The sequence below is a fragment of the Bidens hawaiensis genome, unplaced genomic scaffold (assembly GCF_021521415.1).
Source record: "Bidens hawaiensis isolate Kalapana, Puna unplaced genomic scaffold, B.hawaiensis_p1.1 tig00025581_1, whole genome shotgun sequence".
Lineage (NCBI taxonomy): Eukaryota > Viridiplantae > Streptophyta > Magnoliopsida > Asterales > Asteraceae > Bidens > Bidens hawaiensis.
In genome coordinates this window covers 61,616-85,751 of record NW_027494089.1, presented here as the reverse complement: position 1 = coordinate 85,751, position 24,136 = coordinate 61,616, and the positions used below count along the sequence as shown (strand labels likewise).

General features: G+C 39.2%; 2 pseudogenes across 1 annotated transcript; both read right to left on the bottom strand.

Moving 5' to 3' along the window:
* Window positions 1-13,377: 13,377 nt before the first annotated feature.
* On the bottom strand, window positions 13,378-15,839 carry LOC143571791 (enoyl-[acyl-carrier-protein] reductase [NADH], chloroplastic-like; annotated as a pseudogene). The gene is made up of 10 exons (XR_013142156.1): window positions 15,509-15,839; window positions 14,754-14,862; window positions 14,570-14,654; window positions 14,435-14,482; window positions 14,273-14,346; window positions 14,040-14,173; window positions 13,896-13,947; window positions 13,750-13,801; window positions 13,592-13,649; window positions 13,378-13,493 (listed from the first exon to the last, which is right to left on the bottom strand). The product of XR_013142156.1 is annotated as an enoyl-[acyl-carrier-protein] reductase [NADH], chloroplastic-like (transcript).
* Window positions 15,840-16,490: 651 nt separating this feature from the next.
* On the bottom strand, window positions 16,491-21,370 carry LOC143571790 (uncharacterized; annotated as a pseudogene).
* Window positions 21,371-24,136: the final 2,766 nt, after the last annotated feature.

Here is a 24,136-nt window from a genome sequence, read left to right as displayed (position 1 = left end):
ATAACTATTGATCTGATTCATTCGTAGGGTTATAAAATATTGAATGGTGGTCACCAAGACTGAATATCTGATCCGATTAAGTGCTTCGACCCATACTTAGTTTTTTCTCTGGCTTGGTGAACATACCCCTTTGGCAATACTAGCAAAATTTCGAACGGGCCGCGAGGTGGCGTCAGGGCTTAGTTATTAATCCAATTCTTTCGTAGGGTAATAAAATATTGAATGGAGGTCACCAAGACCGAATTTCTGATCAAATTCAGTGGTTCGACCCATACTTAGTGTTTTCTCCGGCTAAGTGAACATACCCCTTTGGCAATACTGACAAAATTTCGAACGGCTTGCGAGGTGGGGTCTGGGCATAATTATTGATCTGATTTTTTCGTAGGGTCATAAAATATTGTATGGAGGTCTCGAAGACCGAATTTCTGATCCAATTCAGTGGTTCGACCCATACTCAGTTTTTTCTCTGGCTCAGTTAACATACCCCTTTGACCACTACGGCAAAATATCGAACGGGCCACGAGGTGGCGTTAGGGCATATTTATTGATCCGATTAATTCGTAGGGTTATAAAATATTGTATGGTGGTCACCAAGACTAAATTTCTAATCCGATTCAGTGCTTCAATCCATACTTAGTTTTTTCTCCGGCTCAATGAACAGACCCCTTTGGCATTACTGGCAAAACTTCGAACGGGCCGCGAGGTGGCGTCAGGTGATAATTATTGATCTGATTTTTTCGTAGGGTCATAAAATATTGTGTGGAGGTCACCAAGACCGAATTTCTGATCCGATTAAGTGGTCCAACCCATACTCAGTTTTTTCTCCGGCTCAGTGAACATCCCCCTTTGGCAATTACGGCAAAATTTTGAACAGGCCATGAGGTGGCGGTAGGGCATAATTATTGATCTGTTTCATTCGTAGGGTTTTAAAATATTGTATGGTGGTCACCAAGACCGAATTTCTAAACCAATTCAGTAGTTCAACCCATACTCAGTTTTTTCTCCGGCTCAGTGAACATACACCTTCGGAAATTACAGCAAATTTCGAACAGGCCGCGAGGTGGCGTCATGGCATAGTAATTGATCCGATTTTTTCGTTGGATCATTAAATATTGAATGGAGGTCACCAATACCGAATTTCTGATCCAATTCAGCGGTTTGACTCATAATCAGTGTTTTCTCCGGCTAAGTGAGCATACCCCTTTGGCAATATTGACAAAATTTCGAACGGGCCGCAAGGTGGGGTAAGGGCATAATTATTGATCTGATTTTTTCGTTGGGTAATAAAATATTGTATGGAGGTCACCAAGACCGAATTTCTGATCCGATTCAGTGCTTCGACCCATACTCAATTTTTTCTCCGGCTCAGTGAACATACCCCTTTGGCAATTACGGCAAAATTTCGAACAGGCCGCGAGGTGGCATTTGGGCATAGTTATTGATCCGATTCTTTCGTAGGGTCATAAAATATTGTATGGAGGTCACCAAGCACGAGTTTCTTATCCAATTCAGTGGTTCGACCCATACTCAATTTTTTCTCCGGCTCAGTGAACATACCCTTTTGGCAATACTGGCAAAACTTCGAACGGGCCGCGAGGTGGCGTCAGGGCATAATTATTGGTATGTTTCATTCGTAGGGGTATAAAATATTGTATGGTGGTCACCAAGACCGAATTTCTAAACCGATTCAGTGGTTCGACCCACACTCAGTTTTTTCTCCGGCTCAGTTAACATACCCCTTTGGCTATTACGGGGTTCGACCCACACCCGTTCGAAATTTTGCTGTAATTGCCAAAGGGGTATGTTCACTGAGCCGGAGAAAAAACTGAGTATGGGTCGAACTACTGAATCGGTTTAGAAATTCGGTCTTGGTGACCACCATACAATATTTTATAACCCTACGAGTGAAACAGATCAATAATTATGCCTTACCGCCACCTTGTGGCCCGTTTGAAATTTTGCCGTAATTGCCAAAGAGGTATGTTCATTGAGCCGGAGAAAAAACTGAGTATGGGTCGAACCACTGAATCGGATCAGAAATTCAGTCTTGGTGACCTTCATACAATATTTTATAACCCTACTAAAGAATCGGATAAATAATTATGCCCTAACGCCACCTCGCGGCACGTTCGAAGTTTTTCCGAAGTTACCAAAGGGGTATGTTCACTGAGCCGGAGAAAAAACTTAGTATGGGTCGGACCACTGAATCGGATCTGAAATTCGATCTTGGTGACCTCTATACAATATTTTATGACCCTACAAAAAAATAAGATCAATAATTAAGCCCTGACGCCACCTCGCTGCCCGTTCGAAATTTTGACAGTATTTCCAAAGGCGTATGTTCACTGAGCCGGTGAAAAAACCGAGTATGGATTGAACCACTGAATTGGAACAGAAATTCGGTCTTGGTTACCTCCACACAATATTTTATGACCCAACAAAAAAATCAGATCAATAATTATGCCCTGACGCCACCTCGAGCCCCGTTCGAAGTTTTGCCAGTATTGCCAAAGGGGTATGTTTACTGAGCCGGAGAAAAAAATGAGTATGGGTCGAATCACTGAATTGGATCAGAAATTCGTGCTTGGTGACCTCCATACAATATTTTATGACCCTACGAAAGAATCGGATCAATAACTATGCCCAAATGCCACCTCGCGGCCTGTTCGAAATTTTGCCGTAATTGCTAAAGGGGTATGTTCACTGAGCCGGAGAAAAAATTGAGTATGGGTCGAAGCACTGAATCGGTTCAGAAATTCGGTCTTGGTGACCTCCATACAATATTTTATTACCCAACGAAAAAATCAGATCAATAATTATGCCCTGACCACACCTCGCGGCCCGTTCGAAATTTTGTCAGTATTGCCAAAGGGGTATCCTCACTTAGCCGGAGAAAACACTGATTATGAGTCAAACCACTGAATTGGATCATAAATTCGGTATTGGTGACCTCCATTCATTATTTAATGATCATACGAAAAAATCGGATCAATTACTCTGCCACGACGCCACCTCGCGGCCTGTTCGAAATTTTGATGTAATTGCCAAAGGGGTATGTTCACTGAGCCGGAGAAAAAACTGAGTATGGGTCGAACTACTGAATCGGTTTAGAAATTCGGTCTTGGTGACCACCATACAATATTTTATAACCCTACGAATGAAACAGATCAATAATTATGCCCTACCTCCACCTCGTGGCCTGTTCGAAATTTTGCCGTAATTGCTAAAGAGGTATGTTCACTGAGCCGGAGAAAAAACTGAGTATGGGTCGGACCACTTAATCGGATCTGAAATTCGGTCTTGGTGCCTCCACACAATATTTTATGACTCTACGAAAAAATCATATCAATAATTATGCCCTGATGCCATCTTGCGGTCCGTTCGAAGTTTTGCCAGTAATGCCAAAAGGGTATGTTCACTGAGCCGGAGAAAAAACTAAGTATGGGTCGAAGCACTGAATTGGATCAGAAATTCGGTATTGGTGACCTCCATTCAATACTTAATGACCCTACGAAAGAATCGGATCAATTACTATGCCATGACGCCACCTCGCGGCCCGTTCGAAATTTTGCCGTAATGGCCAAATGGTTATGTTCAATGAGCCGGAGAAAAAACTGAGTATGGGTCGAGCCACTGAATCGGATCTGAAATTCGGTCTTGGTGACAACCATACAATATTTTATAACCCTACGAATGAAACAGATCAATAATTATGCCCTACCGCCACCTTGTGGCCCGTTCGAAATTTTGCCGTAATTGCCTAAGGAGTATGTTCACTGAGCTAGAGAAAAAACTGAGTACGAGTCGAACCACTGAATCGGATCAGAATTCGGTCTTGGTGACCTCCATACAATATTTTATTATCCAACGAAAAAATCAGATCAATAATTATGCCCTGACCCCACCTCGCAGCCCGTTCGAAATTTTGTCACTATTCCCAAAGATGTATGCTCACTTAGCCGGAGAAAACACTGATTATGAGTCGAACCACTGAATTGGATCAGAAATTCGGTATTGGTGACCTCCATACAATATTTTATAACCCTATGAAAGAATCGGATCAATAACTACGCCCAAATGCCACCTCGCGGCCTGTTCGAAATTTTACCGTAATTGCCAAAGGGGTAAGTTCACTGAGCCGGAGAAAAAATTGAGTATGGGTCGAAGCACTGAATCGGATCAGAAATTTGGTCTTGGTGATCTCCATACAATATTTTATTACCCAATGAAAAAATCAGATCAATAATTAAGCCCTACCGCCACCTTGTGGCCCGTTCAAAATTTTGCCGTAATTGCCTAAGGGTATGTTCACTGAGCTGGAGAAAAAACTGAGTATGGGTCGAACCACTGAATCGGATCAGAAATTCGGTCTTGGTGACCTCCATACAATATTTTATTTCCCAAAGAAAAAATCAGATCAATAATTATGCCCTGACCCCACCTCGCGGCCAGTTCAAAATTTTGTCAGTATTGCCAAAGGGGTATGCTCACTTAGCCGGAGAAAACAATGATAATGAGTCGAACCATAGAATTGGATCAGAAATTCGGTATTGGTGACCTCCATTCAATATTTAATGACCCTACGAAAGAATCGGATCAATTACTATGCCATGACGCAACCTCGCGGCCCGTTCGAAATTCTGCTGTAATTGCCAAAGGGAGTATGGGTCGAACCACTGAATTGGATCAGAAATTCGTGCTTGGTGACCTCCATACAATATTTTATGACCCTACGTAAAAATCGGATCAATAACTATGCCCTACCGCCACCTCGTAGCCTGTTCGAAATTTTGCCGTAATTGCCAAAGGGGTATGTTCACTGAGCCGGAGAAAAAACTGAGTATGGGTCGAACCACTAAATCGGATCAGAAATTCGGTCTTGGTGACCTCCATACAATATTTTATAACCCTACGAAAGAATCGGATAAATAATTATGCCCTAATGACACCTCGCGCCACGTTCGAAATTTTTCCGTAGTTGCCAAATGGGTATGTTCACTGAGCCGGAGAAAAAACTGAGTATGGGTCGGACCACTTAATCGGATCAGAAATTCGGTCTTGGTGACCTCCACACAATATTTTATAACCCTACAAAAAAATTAGATCAATAATTATGCCCTGACGCCACCTGGCGGCCCGTTCGAAGTTTTGCCAGTATTGCCAAAAGGGTATGTTCACTGAGCCGGAGAAAAAAACTAAGTATGGTCGAAGCACTGAATCGGATTAGAAATTTAGTCTTGGTGACCACCATACAATATTTTATAACCCTAAGAATTAATAGGATAAATAAATATGCCTTAACGCCACCTCGTGCGCCCGTTCGATATTTTGCCGTAATTGCCAAAGGGGTATGTTAACTGAGCCAGAGAAAAAACTGAGTATGGGTCGAACCACTGAATCGGATCAGAAATTCGGTATTGGAGACCTCCATACAATATTTTATAACCCTACGAAAAAATTAGATTAATAATTATGCCCTGACCCCACCTCGCGAGCCGTTCGAAATTTTGTCAGTATTGCCAAAGGGGTATGTTCACTTAGCTGGAGAAAACACTGAGTATCGGTCGAACCACTGAATTTGATCAGAAATTCGGTCTTGGTGACCTCCATTCAATATTTTTTAATCCTACGAAACAATTGGATCAATAACTATGCCCTGACGCCACCTCGCGGCCCGTTCGAAATTTTGCCAGTATTGCCAAAGGGGTATTGTTCACCAAGCCAGAGAAAAAACTAAGTATGGGTCGAAGCACTGAATCGGATCAGAAATTCAGTCTTGGTGACCACCATTCAATATTTTATAACCCTACGAGTGAATCAGATCAATAACTATGCCCTGACGCCACTTCGTGGCCCGTTCGATATTTTGCCGTAATTGCCAAAGGGGTATGTTCACTGAGCCAGTGAAAAAACTGAGTATGGGTCGAACCACTGAATCGGATCTGAAATTCGGTCTTGGAGACCACCATACAATATTTTATAACCCTACGAATGAAAGAGATCAATAGTTATGCCCTACCGCCACCTTGTGGCCCGTTCGAAATTTTGCCGTAATTGCCTAAGGGGTATGTTCACTGAGGTGGAGAAAAAACTGACTATGGGTCGAACCACTGAATCGGATCAGAAATTCGGTCTTGATGACCTCCATACAATATTTTATTACCCAACGAAAAATTAGATCAATAATTATGCCCTGACCCCACCTCGAGGCCCTTTCGAAATTTTGTCAGTATTGCCAAAGGGGTATGCTCACTTAGCCGGAGAAAACACTGATTATGAGTCGAACCACTGAATTGGATTAGAAACTAGGAATTGGTGACCTCCATTGAATATTTAATGACCCTACGAAAGAATCGGATCAATAACTATGCCATGACGCCACCTCGCGGCCCGTTCGAAATTTTGCTGTAATTGCCAAAGGGGTATGTTCACTGAGCCGGAGAAAAAGCTGAGTATGGGTCGAACTACTGAATCGGTTTAGAAATTCGGTCTTGGTGACCACCATACAATATTTTATAACCCTACGAATGAAACAGATCAATAGTTATGCCCTACCGCCACCTGTGGCCCGTTCGAAATTTTGCCAGTATTTCCAAAGGGGTATATTCACTGAGCCGGAGAAAAAACCTACTATGGGTCGAACCACTGAATTTGATCAGAAATTCGGTCTTGGTGACCTCCATTCAATATTTTATGACCCTACGAAAGAATAGGATCAATAACTATTCCCTGACGCCACCTCGCGCCCGTTTTAAATTTTGCCAGTATTGCCATAGGGGTATGTTCACTAAGCCGGAGAAAAAACTATGTATGGGTCGAAGCACTGAATCGGATCAGAAATTCAGTCTTGGTGACCACCATTCAATATTTTATAACCCTACGAGTGAATCAGATCAATAACTATGCCCTGACGCCACTTCGTGGCCCGTTCAATATTTTGCCGTAATTGCCAAAGGGGTATGTTCACTGAGCCAGTGAAAAAACTGAGTATGGGTCGAACCACTGAATCGGATCTGAAATTCGGTCTTGGAGACCACCATACAATATTTTATAACCCTACGAATGAAAGAGATCAATAGTTATGCCCTACCGCCACCTTGTGGCCCGTTCGAAATTTTGCCGTAATTGCCTAAGGGGTATGTTCACTGAGGTGGAGAAAAAACTGACTATGGGTCGAACCACTGAATCGGATCAGAAATTCGGTCTTGATGACCTCCATACAATATTTTATAACCCTACGAATGAAACAGATCAATAGTTATGCCCTACCGCCACCTGTGGCCCGTTCGAAATTTTGCCAGTATTTCCAAAGGGGTATATTCACTGAGCCGGAGAAAAAACCTACTATGGGTAGAACCACTGAATTTGATCAGAAATTCGGTCTTGGTGACCTCCATTCAATATTTTATGACCCTACGAAAGAATAGGATCAATAACTATTCCCTGACGCCACCTCGCGCCCGTTTTAAATTTTGCCAGTATTGCCATAGGGGTATGTTCACTAAGCCGGAGAAAAAACTATGTATGGGTCGAAGCACTGAATCGGATCAGAAATTCAGTCTTGGTGACCACCATTCAATATTTTATAACCCTACGAGTGAATCAGATCAATAACTATGCCCTGACGCCACTTCGTGGCCCGTTCGATATTTTGCCGTAATTGCCAAAGGGGTATGTTCACTGAGCCAGTGAAAAAACTGAGTATGGGTCGAACCACTGAATCGGATCTGAAATTCGGTCTTGGAGACCACCATACAATATTTTATAACCCTACGAATGAAAGAGATCAATAGTTATGCCCTACCGCCACCTTGTGGCCCGTTCGAAATTTTGCCGTAATTGCCTATGGGGTATGTTCACTGAGGTGGAGAAAAAACTGACTATGGGTCGAACCACTGAATCGGATCAGAAATTCGGTCTTGATGACCTCCATACAATATTTTATAACCCTACGAATGAAACAGATCAATAGTTATGCCCTACCGCCACCTGTGGCCCGTTCGAAATTTTGCCAGTATTTCCAAAGGGGTATATTCACTGAGCCGGAGAAAAAACCTACTATGGGTAGAACCACTGAATTTGATCAGAAATTCGGTCTTGGTGACCTCCATTCAATATTTTATGACCCTACGAAAGAATAGGATCAATAACTATTCCCTGACGCCACCTCGCGCCCGTTTTAAATTTTGCCAGTATTGCCATAGGGGTATGTTCACTAAGCCGGAGAAAAAACTATGTATGGGTCGAAGCACTGAATCGGATCAGAAATTCAGTCTTGGTGACCACCATTCAATATTTTATAACCCTACGAGTGAATCAGATCAATAACTATGCCCTGACGCCACTTCGTGGCCCGTTCGATATTTTGCCGTAATTGCCAAAGGGGTATGTTCACTGAGCCAGTGAAAAAACTGAGTATGGGTCGAACCACTGAATCGGATCTGAAATTCGGTCTTGGAGACCACCATACAATATTTTATAACCCTACGAATGAAAGAGATCAATAGTTATGCCCTACCGCCACCTTGTGGCCCGTTCGAAATTTTGCCGTAATTGCCTATGGGGTATGTTCACTGAGGTGGAGAAAAAACTGACTATGGGTCGAACCACTGAATCGGATCAGAAATTCGGTCTTGATGACCTCCATACAATATTTTATTACCCAACGAAAAATTAGATCAATAATTATGCCCTGACCCCACCTCGAGGCCCTTTCGAAATTTTGTCAGTATTGCCAAAGGGGTATGCTCACTTAGCCGGAGAAAACACTGATTATGAGTCGAACCACTGAATTGGATTAGAAACTAGGAATTGGTGACCTCCATTGAATATTTAATGACCCTACGAAAGAATCGGATCAATAACTATGCCATGACGCCACCTCGCGGCCCGTTCGAAATTTTGCTGTAATTGCCAAAGGGGTATGTTCACTGAGCCGGAGAAAAAGCTGAGTATGGGTCGAACTACTGAATCGGTTTAGAAATTCGGTCTTGGTGACCACCATACAATATTTTATAACCCTACGAATGAAACAGATCAATAATTATGCCCTACCGCCACCTTGTGGCCCGTTTGAAATTTTGCCGTAATTGCCAAAGAGGTATGTTCACTGTGCCGGAGAAAAAACTGAGTATGGGTCGAACCACTGAATCGGATCAAAAATTCAGTCTTGGTGACCTCCATACAATATTTTATAACCCTACGAAAGAAACAGATCAATAATTATGCCCTACCGCCACCTTGTGGCCCGTTCGAAATTTTTCCGTAATTGCCTAGGGGTATGCTCACTGAGCTGGAGAAAAAACTTAGTATGGGTCGGACCACTTAATCGGATCAGAAATTCGGTCTTGGTGACCTCCTTACAATATTTTGCCAGTATTGCCAAAGGGGTATGTTCACTTAGCCGGAGAAAAAACTGAGTATGGGTTGAACCACTGAATTGGATCAGAAATTCGTGTTTGGTGACCTCCATAAAATATTTTATGACCCTACGAAAGAATCGGATCAATAACTATCCCCAAATGCCACCTCGCGGTCGTTTCGAAATTTTGCCAGTATTTCCAAAGGGGTATATTCACAGAGCCGGAGAAAAAACCGAGTATGGGTCGAACCACTGAATTTGATCAGAAATACGGTCTTGGTGACCTCCATTCAATATTTTTTGACCCTACGAAAGAATCGGATCAATAACTATTCCCTGACGCCACCTCGCGCCCGTTTGAAATTTTGTCAGTATTGCCATAGGGGTATGTTCACTAAGCCGGAGAAAAAACTATGTATGGGTCGAAGCACTGAATCGGATCAGAAATTCAGTCTTGGTGACCACCATACAATATTTTATTACCCTACGAATGAATCAGATCAATAATTATGCACTAACGCCACCTTGTGGCCCGTTCGAAATTTTGCCGTAATTGCCTAAGGGGTATGTTCACTGAGCTGGAGAAAAAACTGAGTATGGGTCGAACCACTGAATCGGATCAGAAATTCGGTCTTGGTGACCTCCTTACAATATTTTATTACCCAACGAAAAAATCAGATCAATAATTATGCCCTGACACCACCTCGCGGGCCGTTCGAAATTTTTCAGTATTGCCAAAGGGGTATGCTCATTTAGCCGGAGAAAACACCGAGTATTAGTCGAACCACTGAATTGGATCAGAAATTCAGTATTGGTGACCTTCATTCAATATTTAATGACCCTACGAAAGAATCGGATCAATAACTATTCCCTGACGCCACCTCGCGCCCGTTTGAAATTTTGCTAGTCTTGCCAAAGGGGTATGTTCACTAAGCCGGAGAAAAAACTAAGTATGGGTCGAAGGACTGAATCGGATCAGAAATTCGTGCTTGGTGACCTCCATACAATATTTTATGACCCTACAAAAGAATCGGATCAATAACTATGCCCTACCGCCACCTCGTGGCCCGTTCGATATTTTGCCATAATTGCCAAAGGGATACGTTCACTGAGCCGGAGAAAAAACTCAGTATGGGTCGAACCACTGAATCGGATCTGAAATTCGGTCTTGGTGACCACCATACAATATTTTATAACCCTACGAATGAAACATATCAATATTTATGCCTTACCGCCACCTTGTGGCCCGTTCGAAGTTTTGCCAGTATTGCCAAAGGGGTATGTTCACTGAGCCGGAGAAAAAACTGAGTATGGGTTGAAATACTGAATTGGATTAGAAATTCGTGTTTGGTGACCACCATAAAATATTTTATGACCCTACGAAAGAATCGGATCAATAACTATGCCCAAATGCCACCTCGCAGCCGTTTCGAAATTTTGCCAGTATTTCCAAAGGGGTATATTCACTGAGCCGGAGAAAAAACCTAGTATGGGTCGAACCACTGAATTTGATCAGAAATTCGGTCTTGGTGACCTCCATTCAATATTTTATGACCCTACGAAAGAATAGGATCAATAACTATTCCCTGACGCCACCTCGCGCCCGTTTTAAATTTTGCCAGTATTGCCATAGGGGTATGTTCACTAAGCCAGAGAAAAAACAATGTATGGGTCGAAGCACTGAATCGGATCAGAAATTCAGTCTTGGTGACCACCATACAATATTTTATAACCCTACGAATGAATCAGATCAATAATTATGCCCTAACGCCACCTCGTGGCCCGTTCGATATTTTGCCGTAATTGCCAAAAGGGTTTGTTCACTGAGCCAGAGAAAAAACCGAGTATGGGTCGAACCACTGAATCGGATCTGAAATTCAGTCTTGGTGACCACCATACAATATTTTATAACCCTACGAAAGAAACAGATCAATAATTATGCCCTACCGCCACCTTGTGGCCCGTTCGAAATTTTTCCGTAATTGCCTAGGGGTATGTTCACTGAGCTGGAGAAAAAACTGAGTATGGGTCGAACCATTGAATCAGATCAGAAATTCGGTTTTGGTGACCTCCATACAATATTTTATTACCCAAAGAAAAAAATCATATCAATAATTATGCCCTGACCCAACCTCGCGGCCCGTTCGAAATTTTTGTCAGTATTGCCAAAGGGGTATGCTCACTTAGCCGGAGAAAACACAGATTATGAGTCGAACCACTGAATTGGATCAGAAATTCGGTATTGGTGACCTCCATTCAATATTTAATGACCCTACGAATGAATCGGATCAATTACTATGCCATGACGCCACCTCGCGGCCCGTTCGAAATTTTGCTGTAATTGCCAAATGGTTATGTTCCCTGAGCCGGAGAAAAAACCGAGTATGGGTCGAACCACTGAATCGGATCTGAAATTCAGCCTTGGTGACCACCATATAATATTTTATAACCCTACGAATGAAACAGATCAATAATTATGCCCTACCGCCACCTTGTGGCCCGTTCGAAATTTTGCCGTAATTGCTAAAGGGGTATGTTCACTAAGCCGGAGAAAAAACTATGTATGGGTCGAAGCACTGAATCGGATCTGAAATTCAGTCTTGGTGACCACCATACATTATTTTATAACCCTTCGAATGAATCAGATCAATAATTATGCCCTAACGCCACCTCGTAGCCCGTTCGATATTTTGCCGTAATTGCCAAAAGGGTTTGTTCACTAAGCCAGAGAAAAAACCGAGTATGGGTCGAACCACTGAATCGGATCTGAAATTCGGTCTTGGTGACCACCATACAATATTTTATAACCCTACGAATGAAACAGATCAATAGTTATGCCCTACCGCCACCTGTGGCCCGTTCGAAATTTTGCCAGTATTTCCAAAGGGGTATATTCACTGAGCCGGAGAAAAAACCTACTATGGGTCGAACCACTGAATTTGATCAGAAATTCGGTCTTGGTGACCTCCATTCAATATTTTATGACCCTACGAAAGAATAGGATCAATAACTATTCCCTGACGCCACCTCGCGCCCGTTTTAAATTTTGCCAGTATTGCCATATGGGTATGTTCACTAAGCCGGAGAAAAAACTATGTATGGGTCGAAGCACTGAATCGGATCAGAAATTCAGTCTTGGTGACCACCATACAATATTTTATAACCCTACGAATGAATCAGATCAATAATTATGCCCTAACGCCACCTCGTGGCCCGTTCGATATTTTGCCGTAATTGCCAAAAGGGTTTGTTCACTGAGCCAGAGAAAAAACCGAGTATGGGTCGAACCACTGAATCGGATCTGAAATTCAGTCTTGGTGACCACCATACAATATTTTATAACCCTACGAAAGAAACAGATCAATAATTATGCCCTACCGCCACCTTGTGGCCCGTTCGAAATTTTTCCGTAATTGCCTAGGGGTATGTTCACTGAGCTGGAGAAAAAACTGAGTATGGGTCGAACCACTGAATCGGATCAGAAATTCGGTCTTGGTGACCTCCATACAATATTTTATTACCCAAAGAAAAAAATCATATCAATAATTATGCCCTGACCCCACCTCGCGGCCCGTTCGAAATTTTGTCATTATTGCCAAAGGGGTATGCTCACTTAGCCGGAGAAAACACTGATTATGAGTCGAACCGCTGAATTGGATCAGAAATTCGGTATTGGTGACCTCCATTCAATATTTAATGACCCTACGAAAGAATCGGTTCAATTACTATGCCATGACGCCACCTCGCGGCCCGTTCGAAATTTTGCTGTAATTGCCAAAGGGTTATGTTCACTGAGCCGGAGAAAAAACTGAGTATGGGTCGAACCACTGAATCGGATCTGAAATTCGGTCTTGGTGACCACCATACAATATTTTATAACCCTACGAATGAAACAGATCAATAATTATGCTCTACCGCCACCTTCTGGCCCGTTCGAAATTTTGCCGTAATTGCCTAAGGGGTATGTTCACTGAGCTGGAGAAAAAACTGAGTATGGGTCGAACCACTGAATCGGATCAGAAATTTGTTCTTGGTGACCTCCATTCTTTTTGCAGTGGTGCATTCACAAATGAATAATCAATCATCTCATCAACGAACCCGATCACCTTAGCAGCACGACTTCTTATTGGTCCTGGAATATTTTTACTAAAAATTAATACAACATAATAAGATTTGTAATATTTAAAATTTTTCATATACTTGTTCTATAAGGATGAGAAAAATAGTTACCAGCAGATATTGTGTTCACTCGGATTTCATGTTTTCTTCCAGCTTCAAATGCTAAAACCTATGTTTATTATTATTAGTATTGTTATTAATTAGTAATTAATAATTATAATTATTTGAAGCCAATTAAAAGAAAAAAAAAATGGGATAGAAGAACTAACTTGTGTGTCACTCTCCAATGCAGCCTTAGCAGAACTCATACCTCCACCATATCTACATTAAAAAAGATGCAGTTATAAACTTATAAATTATATTAACTAAAAAATATAAATATCTACAAAAAAAAAGGTAATATTAAAAAAATTACCCTGGTATGATCTTTTCAGAAGCCCTGTAGCTCAAAGAAATTGTAGCACCACCTGCATTATAATTTATAATAACTAAGGTCAACTTTGATAATTAAAAATTTTGACTTTGACCGGTCAAAGGCGAGTGCTGATGAGAATCATACCCGGGTTCATTATTGGGGCGAAATGCTGGAGCAAAGACACAAAAGAATAGCTTGATGCTGATATAGCCGCAAGATACCCGTGCCTTGATGTTTTTAAAAGAGGTTTGGTAACCTGCAAAATTGATGTTTTGGTTCTGACACGTTTACTTATGAATGAGTCGTTTGGGTTGTTTTTTATCGTTTCAACCCATACTAAAAGTTACCCATTTTGGCCCATGATGTCGGATGCATACCTCGGTCCCTTGGCTAATGAATGCACAAGAATGTCAATGCTTCCAAAATCCTCTTTCACAGATTCAGCTACTTCCTGTAAAACATAAACATCAACTTTTTCACGAATGTTTGACTTTTGAGGATGACTCGAAACATGATTCGTGAAACATTGAAACGAGTACCTTAATAGTCCACTTTGAGCACCCCGCATAACGCTTGTTTGTTTTCACCTGCATGATGGTTACGCGTCATACAAGATTTCATTCTTTTTATTTCGCATAAATTACCGAAAAGTCTTTAAAAAAGTGTGGACTTACATCCTCAGGAACGTCTTCAGGAGTATCATAAACGGCATCTAACGGGTACACTTTAGTAATTTTCATAAGTGAACCATCTGCCAACCTGACATGGTAAATTGGACTTACTGATTAATCAACGAATCATAATATTATCTTATAATAATTAGTGATATATATATATATATGGTATGTATATACTTACACACGTGATTCGTCAAACTTCCCCCTTTGAAGACTGGTCTCAAACATTTTTAGTGCCTTAAAAAGGTCATCAACAACAAAATACATTTTAAATAGCATAAGAATGCTTGGTAGGTGTTAGATCAAAAAATGAATCAAATAAAAATAATAGCTAAAATGGAACTGTTCAAATGAGCCGAAATTATAGTATATGATACTTCTTGAAGGAACCAAATGTTCAGTGAATCGTTTGTGGGAAGTTTGTTTATGTTTGTTTACTTAATAAATGGATGAACATGAACACAAGTTTTTGTTCAATTACTTAAACCTATGAACATGCAAACAAGCTTTTGTTCAGTTAATTAAAGCAATGAACATGAACAAATGTCACATTCGTTCATTTACGTTCGTGAACTTTCATTATGTTCGTTCATTTACGTCCGTTTTAAGTTGTTTATATTAAACGTGTCCAACACCAACTTAGATTGAAGGCTCCTAAAATCTTGGAGAATATTTAATATAATAATTAGTTTATTATTATAAGATAAGTTAGTCTTATTTTATTTAATCCTATTTGTTTTGGATTTAAATTATGTATTTGAGTTAGTATAGGATTAGGAACCGTGGAACCATTGGTTCAATGTGTTAGTTAATTATTAAGTTTTTCTCATTTGTCGTTTTCTTGATAAAAAAGTCGTAGAGGTCTAGTTCTACAACTTTTGTGTTCGTGTTCTCGATTCACTTGCTCAAAATTTAACAGGTTATTCATATAAACATCCACTCAAAATTACTCATTACTAATATCGATTTGATTTTTATATTCTAATTGTTTATAAAATTAACCTCTTAGATCAACAGGCAGCCCTGAAAGTGGTTTTGTGTCACTAGAGTCCAACTTGGCTTTTGTGATCATCTTTTCAAATCTCGAACCACTGAATTGAACATTTTGAGATAATAATATCGTAGAACTGATGTGGCATGAGCTCTTAAGGTTTGCATATGATGCCACTTTAACACCATTACTGAAAACCGCAATACTTGGCTTTGAAACTTGATGAAAAGACAATATAGAGGCTCTTGTAGTAGCAAAGTGCATATTGGTTGTCATTTTAATACTCTGCGGTTCATGCAAGGATCATAACAATTAGCGTAGGTTTTTTTACGTCGATTTTGTTACCGCATCTATGTGTAAATTGTTAATTACATGTATACATGCATAACTAAATATATGTATTTTCTAGCTCATTAAAAGTGATTAGAACAGTGTAACACTAACACAAAACTAAGAGTAAATGATTTTATATGTTTAATGAAGAAGATAACAGATTGGAAGTATGTTGATGAATGTAACCATTAGTAATTGTCTAGTGTGACTTACCTCTCTAATCAGAGGGAGTTTGTAACAATGAGTTTGTAACAATCTTTTCAAGTTCCTGTGTACTAATCCATGCATGTCTATATATATATACACTAGGTTAGTTGCCCGTGTAGAACACGGGTTTAAGAAATTTTATTTTATAATTCTAAAAACATTTGAAATATTTGAAGAAACAATGTGGTATTAATAATTAAAGGTAGAAGCATATGTTTAATTTACTAACACATTAATCTTAAATATTATATGGTTGGACACAATATAAATGGTAACATAAATGATAGATTTATTCATGTAAAGTGAAAAAAGACACAAAAACTGATAAATTGTTGAAACTAAGGAAGAAAGTAAGTTACAATCAAATTTGACAAAGTGAAACATAAATTACAAATCTCGAAATATCTCTTTGTAAACAACATTAGATGTCTTATTTGTAAGTTTGCCATCTGCGTCGAATATTAATAATTTGACTCCGTCTTTACTCTTCACTCTTGATAGTGCCACATACAACTGTCCATGGCTGAAAACCGGATGCTTTAAATACAAACCAACTTTTGATAGTGACTGTCCTTGGCTTTTGTTAATCGTCATTGCAAAACATACTGAAATTAGAAATTGTCTTCTCTGAAACTTGAAAGGAATCTTGTTATCTGTAGGTATCATATTTACTCTGTGAATATATGTGCGAGTACCAATATTACCTCCAGATATTATTTCAGCTACTACGACATGTTTTTTAAGAGATATGACTCGCAGCCTAGTACCATTACACAAACCAATTTGATGGTCAATGTTTCGGAGTAACATAACAGGAACACCCACCTTTAAGACCAATCTATGATTTGGCAATCCGGAAATTTTAAGACCGTTTAACACGTCGGGCGAGTATAAATTTGATTACAACGGATCAACGAAGTCTTCTGTTGGACAGATACTATCTGAGCTAAGGTACTCCTTTTCATCTCTGGGAAAAAGTGAGATCAATCGATCATTAATGTCTTGGACATCTTCATTGGTAGGTGCAAGTATTGCTCTTTCACGAAAGAATTCAATATTTTTGATAATTTTGTAGAATTGAAGGATAAACAAAATCAATTAAACTTTGAATCGGATCATACGAGTCATTGATCAAAAGATCATGAGGTATGTCTATTGTTGCTTCACCATCATTTGAACCACCGACATTTCCCTCGCCTATATCAAACAGCCATTTAGCAAACTGGTTTGTCTGCTCAATATCAGATGCTTGAGCTCCGATGGTTAACCGCATGTTTTTTGTTAACCTAAGAAGTTTGCATTTACCCCAAATATAGGAAGAACATAAAGATGCATTCACAATCTGTTGTCTGCTTCCGTTTGTAATAAAAGGAAGAACTTGCCTAAAATCACCACCAAAAACAATAACTTTACCTCCAAATGGGATTCCCGAATTGATAGAAGTATTAGGAGTTAATACGTCCGTCATTGTTCTATCAAGAGCTTCAAATGCATGTTTATGTATCATTGGGGCTTCATCCCATATAATCAATTTTGTTTCCTTTAGTAAATGCGCATCATCACTTCCTGGTTTTATGCTGCAAGTTGAGTCCTCATTAAGATTTATAGGAATATGAAATCTGGAGTGTGCTGTTCTACCTCCTGACAACAGCAATGATGCAATACCATTTGAAGCAACATTCAATACAATTTGACCTTTAGATCGTAATGCCACAGATAATGTCTTCCACAAAAATGTCTTTCCTGTTCCACCATAGTCGTAAAGAAAAAATACACCTCCTTTGTTAGCTTCAACTGCGTTCATGATTTCGTCAAACACTTTTCGTTGTTCATCTGTTAATGAACTTATAAGGCTGTGAGACTCATTTTGTAAAGTGATTGTGTCATAAGAGAGTTCGTCAACAATTAAACGATTGTTTGAAGAAGCTATAGAATCGTGATCAGGATACGGCATAGTTTGAAATTACGTAGGCTTGAGTTATTTCGAAGTAGGTACTTCTCAATCTCACACAAAGTTAAGTTCTTAATTTGAGTTTCTGGAAGTGATAAATCTGCAAAATTGTATTAATAAAATATAAACAATATTATATGAAGTACGTATATGAACAAAACATAAAAACGAAAAACAAAATTCATTAAGGATGGTAAAAATTGAAAATTTATAATTAATCTTCATTTGAAAGTATAATATGGTTCATATATTTTAGTACTGAATAACGAATTGGAGTACCTGGATATTCAATATTCTTTGTTGTGTGTAAATAATGCCATCTAATAGATATTCCCATGTTTTTTCCCACACAAAATCAGGTCTAGAAAGAGAGCTGGACAATAACATTGATCCAAATAAAGCACGAAGATAATAACCAGAACCGGATGCACTCGCCTCCTTAATTGCTTCGATATATTCCATGTCATCATCGAGTAGTCCACGTGCATAGCAAGCATCTCTAAATGTAGGATATGTCTGGCCATCTACCGTTCGAATATCATCAAAAGATTTTGGTCCTTTGACTTTGTTTAGAAGAATTCTTAAGAAATACGCCTCACTGAGAGACGGAGAAACTTGATGAATTCTTCCAATTGAAAAACCCTGCTTTCGTCGTTCCTACTTTCGTTGTTCAAGTTTCCAAACAAACTTAGTAGGAAATTCAACATAAGTAAGGTTTCGTGCTTTGTCATTAATTTGGTTACACAACATCCAAGCTGAAAACATTGATGAAGAAACTGATGGTTTGTTAAGGACATCATCAATATCATCATCGGGCCCGTACGTAACCTGTTGTTGACCAGGGAGATGGAAAGGAAGCCTAATTACTGAAGGCGAGTTGTAATGTACTTCAAATGCAAATATCCTCCATGCTGCTTCACACGCAGAAAGGTATCGACAATCATAATATTCTCTAATTTCATCTCTTGCTTTATCTTGATCATCTTAATTGTCAGCGTCTACAACAGCAACTGTAGCCCTGTCAGGACCTTTGTTAATGTATTTGAATAAATACTTTATGGATGCAGCCTGATTACACCACTCAACGTTAATATGTGCTTGATATCTTTTCAGAAGCGTTTTATTATATGGCACGACACTTCTGTTGTCTAAGTCCACAGCAGACTTTTTAACTGTGCATCCAGAATCTCTTCTTCTGTATATAGGATAACCATTTGAATCAATAGAATTGTGAGGTGTAAACTTTTTAGGGAACTTTTTAGAACACCTTCTATTAATCATGCATGAACAGTTCATGTTATCATAACCACAAGGACCATGCATCATGAATTCACTCACAAGGGAATATAATTCATGATCTTCCTTCTTGTCTGGAATCTCGGCCGAAATAAACGGGTCAATATGATCAACGGTAGGAAGCTTGTGATCAGCATGCATGAATAAACATATATGGGCATGAGGCAACCCACGCTTTTGAAACTCTACGGTATAAACAACTACATAAAAAATGAATATTATTAATGTTCGTTATAAATTGAAAGTTGCTAAAAAGAAGACTATGTTTAACAAATACTATTATATTAAGTAAATAATAAAGTAAATCACCTGCTTGAACCTTTCCCAGAACTTCATCTTTTTTTAAGTCTTTGATTATTGCATCAAGCTTAACTTTAAATAATCTACACATGATGTCAGGACTGTCTTCAGGATTAATGGTGGTACTATTCAGGAATCTTTTAACTTCAGGCCATTTAGGATTACATGTTATAGTTATGAAAAAATCTGGATATCCATACCACCTACAAATAGCCATGGCATCTAGGTAGTTTTGCATCATGTACCGAGAACCTCCGGTAAAAGATGAAGGTAATATCACACGTTGACCAACGCGGGACATGTCTTGGTTTTTGGTGTTTTTTAAGTTATGAATATTCTCATATGACTCACATCTAAGAACCTTTTGTTTTTTACGTATGTAGTTGAGTCTTTCGGTTTCAATCATTGTGTATATATCAACTAACTGTTGTTGAAAAAGTCTTCTTCCATTCAGAGGCAATGAGAAAATATTTGGCCTATCTTGAATTCTGTACGCAAAAAATTCTCTCATGGAGCAATTTGGCCGTTTACTTTTTTGTAAGCTTCTAAAATCTCTATGAGGGATGTCAACCCTGTAACAATCATCACCGTAAATATAGAAAAGTGGATATTGAAGAGGAACGTATGAAGGATGCAATTCACTTATATGCTTTAGACTTCCCGTTTTAGTTTCAACAATAATGTCTCGAGGCTCAATATTACCAATATCACCAACAATCAGCGCAGCAACTTCAGAAGAACTCGGCAAGTTGTATGTTCTTCCATCTTGTTGTCTTCTTCCAATAAGACGCAACTTAAGGTTAGCATGAGGATTTTCTTGAAAACGATCTCTTGCCATCCTATAATGATTTCACCAGCTCATTATGAGAATCTAACATACGCTGTAGATCCTTTATTATCTCAAGATCTAGCAAGTTGGAACCTCTTGTAGATTGTTTTTTTGATTGACTGGTAGGAATAAGAATATTCGTTTGTCATTATTTAAAAAAATGACATAAGGTCAAATGTGTAAAAATAGTGAATTAATTGAGTTAATACATACCTAAATAAGCATTGTCTATTTGAGACTTCATTTTCCGTGTCATATATGTATAGTTGCGAAAACTTTGGTTTTGATCCATTCTCTGGCAAAAGACTTCCAATAGAATGATAATTCTGACCGCTAATCCTAAACAAGAATGGAGCGTTACCTCTATTAATGGAGGAATCAACCTTTCCGCCCATTGATGTAAACGCGAACATAGAATTGTAGCGTCTAATGTTCTTTAAGAAAAACTTGCTTTTAGGACCAACATTGCTAAATAGATCTTTGTAAGCTGGCGGAGCATCTTTAAATTCAGGTAGCTCGACCTTACCGTAACCACAACATAGGAAATAAGTTGTTTTTCCTTCTTTTTTTTTCCTATTCCACCCTCATTTTTCCACAATTTTGCATGGCATAATTCACATATAAGATTCTGATCACCATGATCCAAGTAATCTGTTAAATTAACTGGTGGTCAAAAAATGTATGTGCATTATTAATTGGAATTGTTGTATTATAAGTACTTGTTGAGATTCCTTTGAATGGGTCTTTAACCAGAACTTCGACATCAACTTCTTCATCTGACGTCAAGTCAAGCATAGGTATAGGATTTGTAATCCGCGAGTTACTTATTAGTTTACGCTTTCCTGATGATAACTTTGTTAAAGAAGTAGATGCACAATTGCTGGATGCCATGATAGGTGAAGAAATATAAACTCGACGAGTATCACATAATGAGGTAGACCTGTTGTTTTTGGAAGTAGATGCCCCTGGGGAAAAAATTAAGATTTAAAATATGGTAACATGAGCAAGTTGATAATAATTGATATTATCGTTTATGTTTAAATTATGAAAAATAACCAGTAAACGGGTATCTTACCACTAATGATATCACCTAATGAAGTTGGATTCTTTGTATTTTCATGAAAAGTTTGCAAACTGCTTTGATTTGTAATCATTGTATTTGGTGTAACATCCCGAAATTTCTAAAGTAATATTTAATATATTATTTTGTCGGGTGAAATAAACGAGTTAGTGGAACGATAATAATAATAGCAAAATATGAAGACTTAGTAGGATAATTAGATGGGATTAGATAGGGACCAAAAGGAAATATGGGCCTTCGGTCCATGGGCTTAAGGAAGTATAAATACCCCCTTAAACCCCAATCCTTTCATTTCCATCCATTTATCCATCCTAATCTCTACACACCCAAAACACACACGACCCGAACCAAGATCCGAAGGCGAAAACCCGAGCCTGTTAGTGCTGGAACGTCGTGACGGACCAAAACAACATCAAGGCTTAACCGGGTTCGTAGTTCGACTCGTTCAAGGTACGTTTATAGTTAGAAATCGTTCGTATAGGTTCGGTTTGATTTGGGAAATCATAGATCTGTGTTAGTTTGTTATAAACGAACCTAAAACAGCAAATATTACTGGAATTGATTAGCATTTGATAGGTTAATTGTTAACCTAAAAGAACCCGTAACCTATATGCCTAAATCGCACCCCTTAAACATCGATGTTAGGCCGATTTGATGGTTGGGATTTGTAGGCGCTGGTCAGACGATTACGTGGATACCTAAATCGAGTTATTTGGTTAAGAAACGAAGATGATTAAGGACGAACAGTAGCTGCAGCCGACAACTTCGCCTGCAAGCTAAGTTCGCCTGATGAACTTCGCCTGCAAGCTAAGTTCGCCTGATGACAACTTCGCCTAAAAGCTAAGTTCGCCTGATGACAACTTCGCCTAAAAGCTAAGTTCGCCTGATGACAACTTTGCCTAAAAGCTAAGTTCGCCTAAGGGTTAACTTCGCCTAAAGCTAAGTTCGCCTAAGGGTTAACTTCGCCTAAAGCTAAGTTCGCCTAAGGTTTAACTTCGCCTAAAGCTAAGTTCGCCTAAGGTTTAACTTCGCCTAAAGTCGAGTTCGATTAGAAAATAAATTATAAACGATAAGTAAAAGTAAGCTAATACTAGGCCGCCAGGCTAGATCAGGCGAGTATTGATACGTGTAACTTATACAGCCAGCCGAGCTCAGTTAAAGAAGGGATTTACAACTATCGGAGGAAGAGGCAGAGTTCAGGTGAGTTTCTAGCCCCATTTATGTGTTATGTTTTCGGGGCTGTGTGCATACTCGATATGTTTGTTAATACGCTTATCCTAAGAGATAAGTGTATGCCTTATGTGAATAATGTGATATGTATGAATGATGGCTTGACGGTACATGAACGATCTTCGGATATTGCACGTACTGTCAGGTTGTAACGCTAAGTATAAGGTAAGTATGATATGTATGCTCATGTGTATGAATGTGATAAACTTAATAAAAGAATGAAAGGATGGTTGTATGGTTACGAAGAGGGTACCGGGCCCTAATAATACCCGAGGTATGATGTATGGTTGTATGGTAACGAAGAGGGAATCGAACCCTACTAATATTCGAGAACTAGGGAACCGAACCCTACTAATATTCGAGGAAAGAGGGTACCGAGCCCTAATAATACTCGAGGTATGATGTATGGTTGTATGGTAACGAAGAGGGAATCGAACCCTACTAATATTCGAGAACTAGGGAACCGAACCCTACTAATATTCGAGGAAAGAGGGACCAGACCCTTATAATATCTGTGATATTAGGGACCAGACCCTTATAATATCTGTGATGTTAGGGACTAGACCCTTATAATATCTGTGATGTTAAGGACCAGACCCTTATATTATCTGTGATGTTAGGGACCAGACCCTTATAATATCTGTGATGTTAGGGACCAGACCCTTATAATATCTGTGAGGTTATAGGGCGAAAGGCTCTTTAAAACGTATGATTATGTATGCAAAGAAAGTATGAAAGTATGAATGAAAGAATATAAGTTTATGTGTATTATATAGTGTATGATTAACTAGAACTCACTCAGCGTAGCTGACTTTTAGTATGCACGCAGGTGAGTAGGATGAGGCAGCTCGCTTGAGGAGACACGTGGCACTGAATAAGAGGCTGGCATCGGAAGACTCAAGACGTTTAAGTTTAATGTTTCGTTTATTTTGTAAGACAAAATGATGTTTTAAGGCGAGACGTGTTTTGATATGAAATGTTTTAAGAAAGTTTTTATATTCCGCGAAAGTTTTAATGAACTCTGATTTGTAAGAACTGTGTTTATGAGTAAATCCGACACGAAAGTAGGGCTACCGGGTTAGGGGCCTTACATTTGGTGTCACATTTTCTTTGCCCTGTGTAATTGATGTAGAATTTATTGATGACGAAAAAGGTTTATTAGACTTTTGGGTGTTAGGAGCAATATTAGATCTCCTGCTATCTAGAAGTAGCTTTCTTGATTTCCTGGCCTCTGAAGCATTTAACTTACGAACGTCGGCTGAAGATATAGCGGTTCTTTGCATGTCCCCTACATAAAGAAAATAATTGTAGAAATGTTGTTCTACACGGACAAATTTAAATTTTCT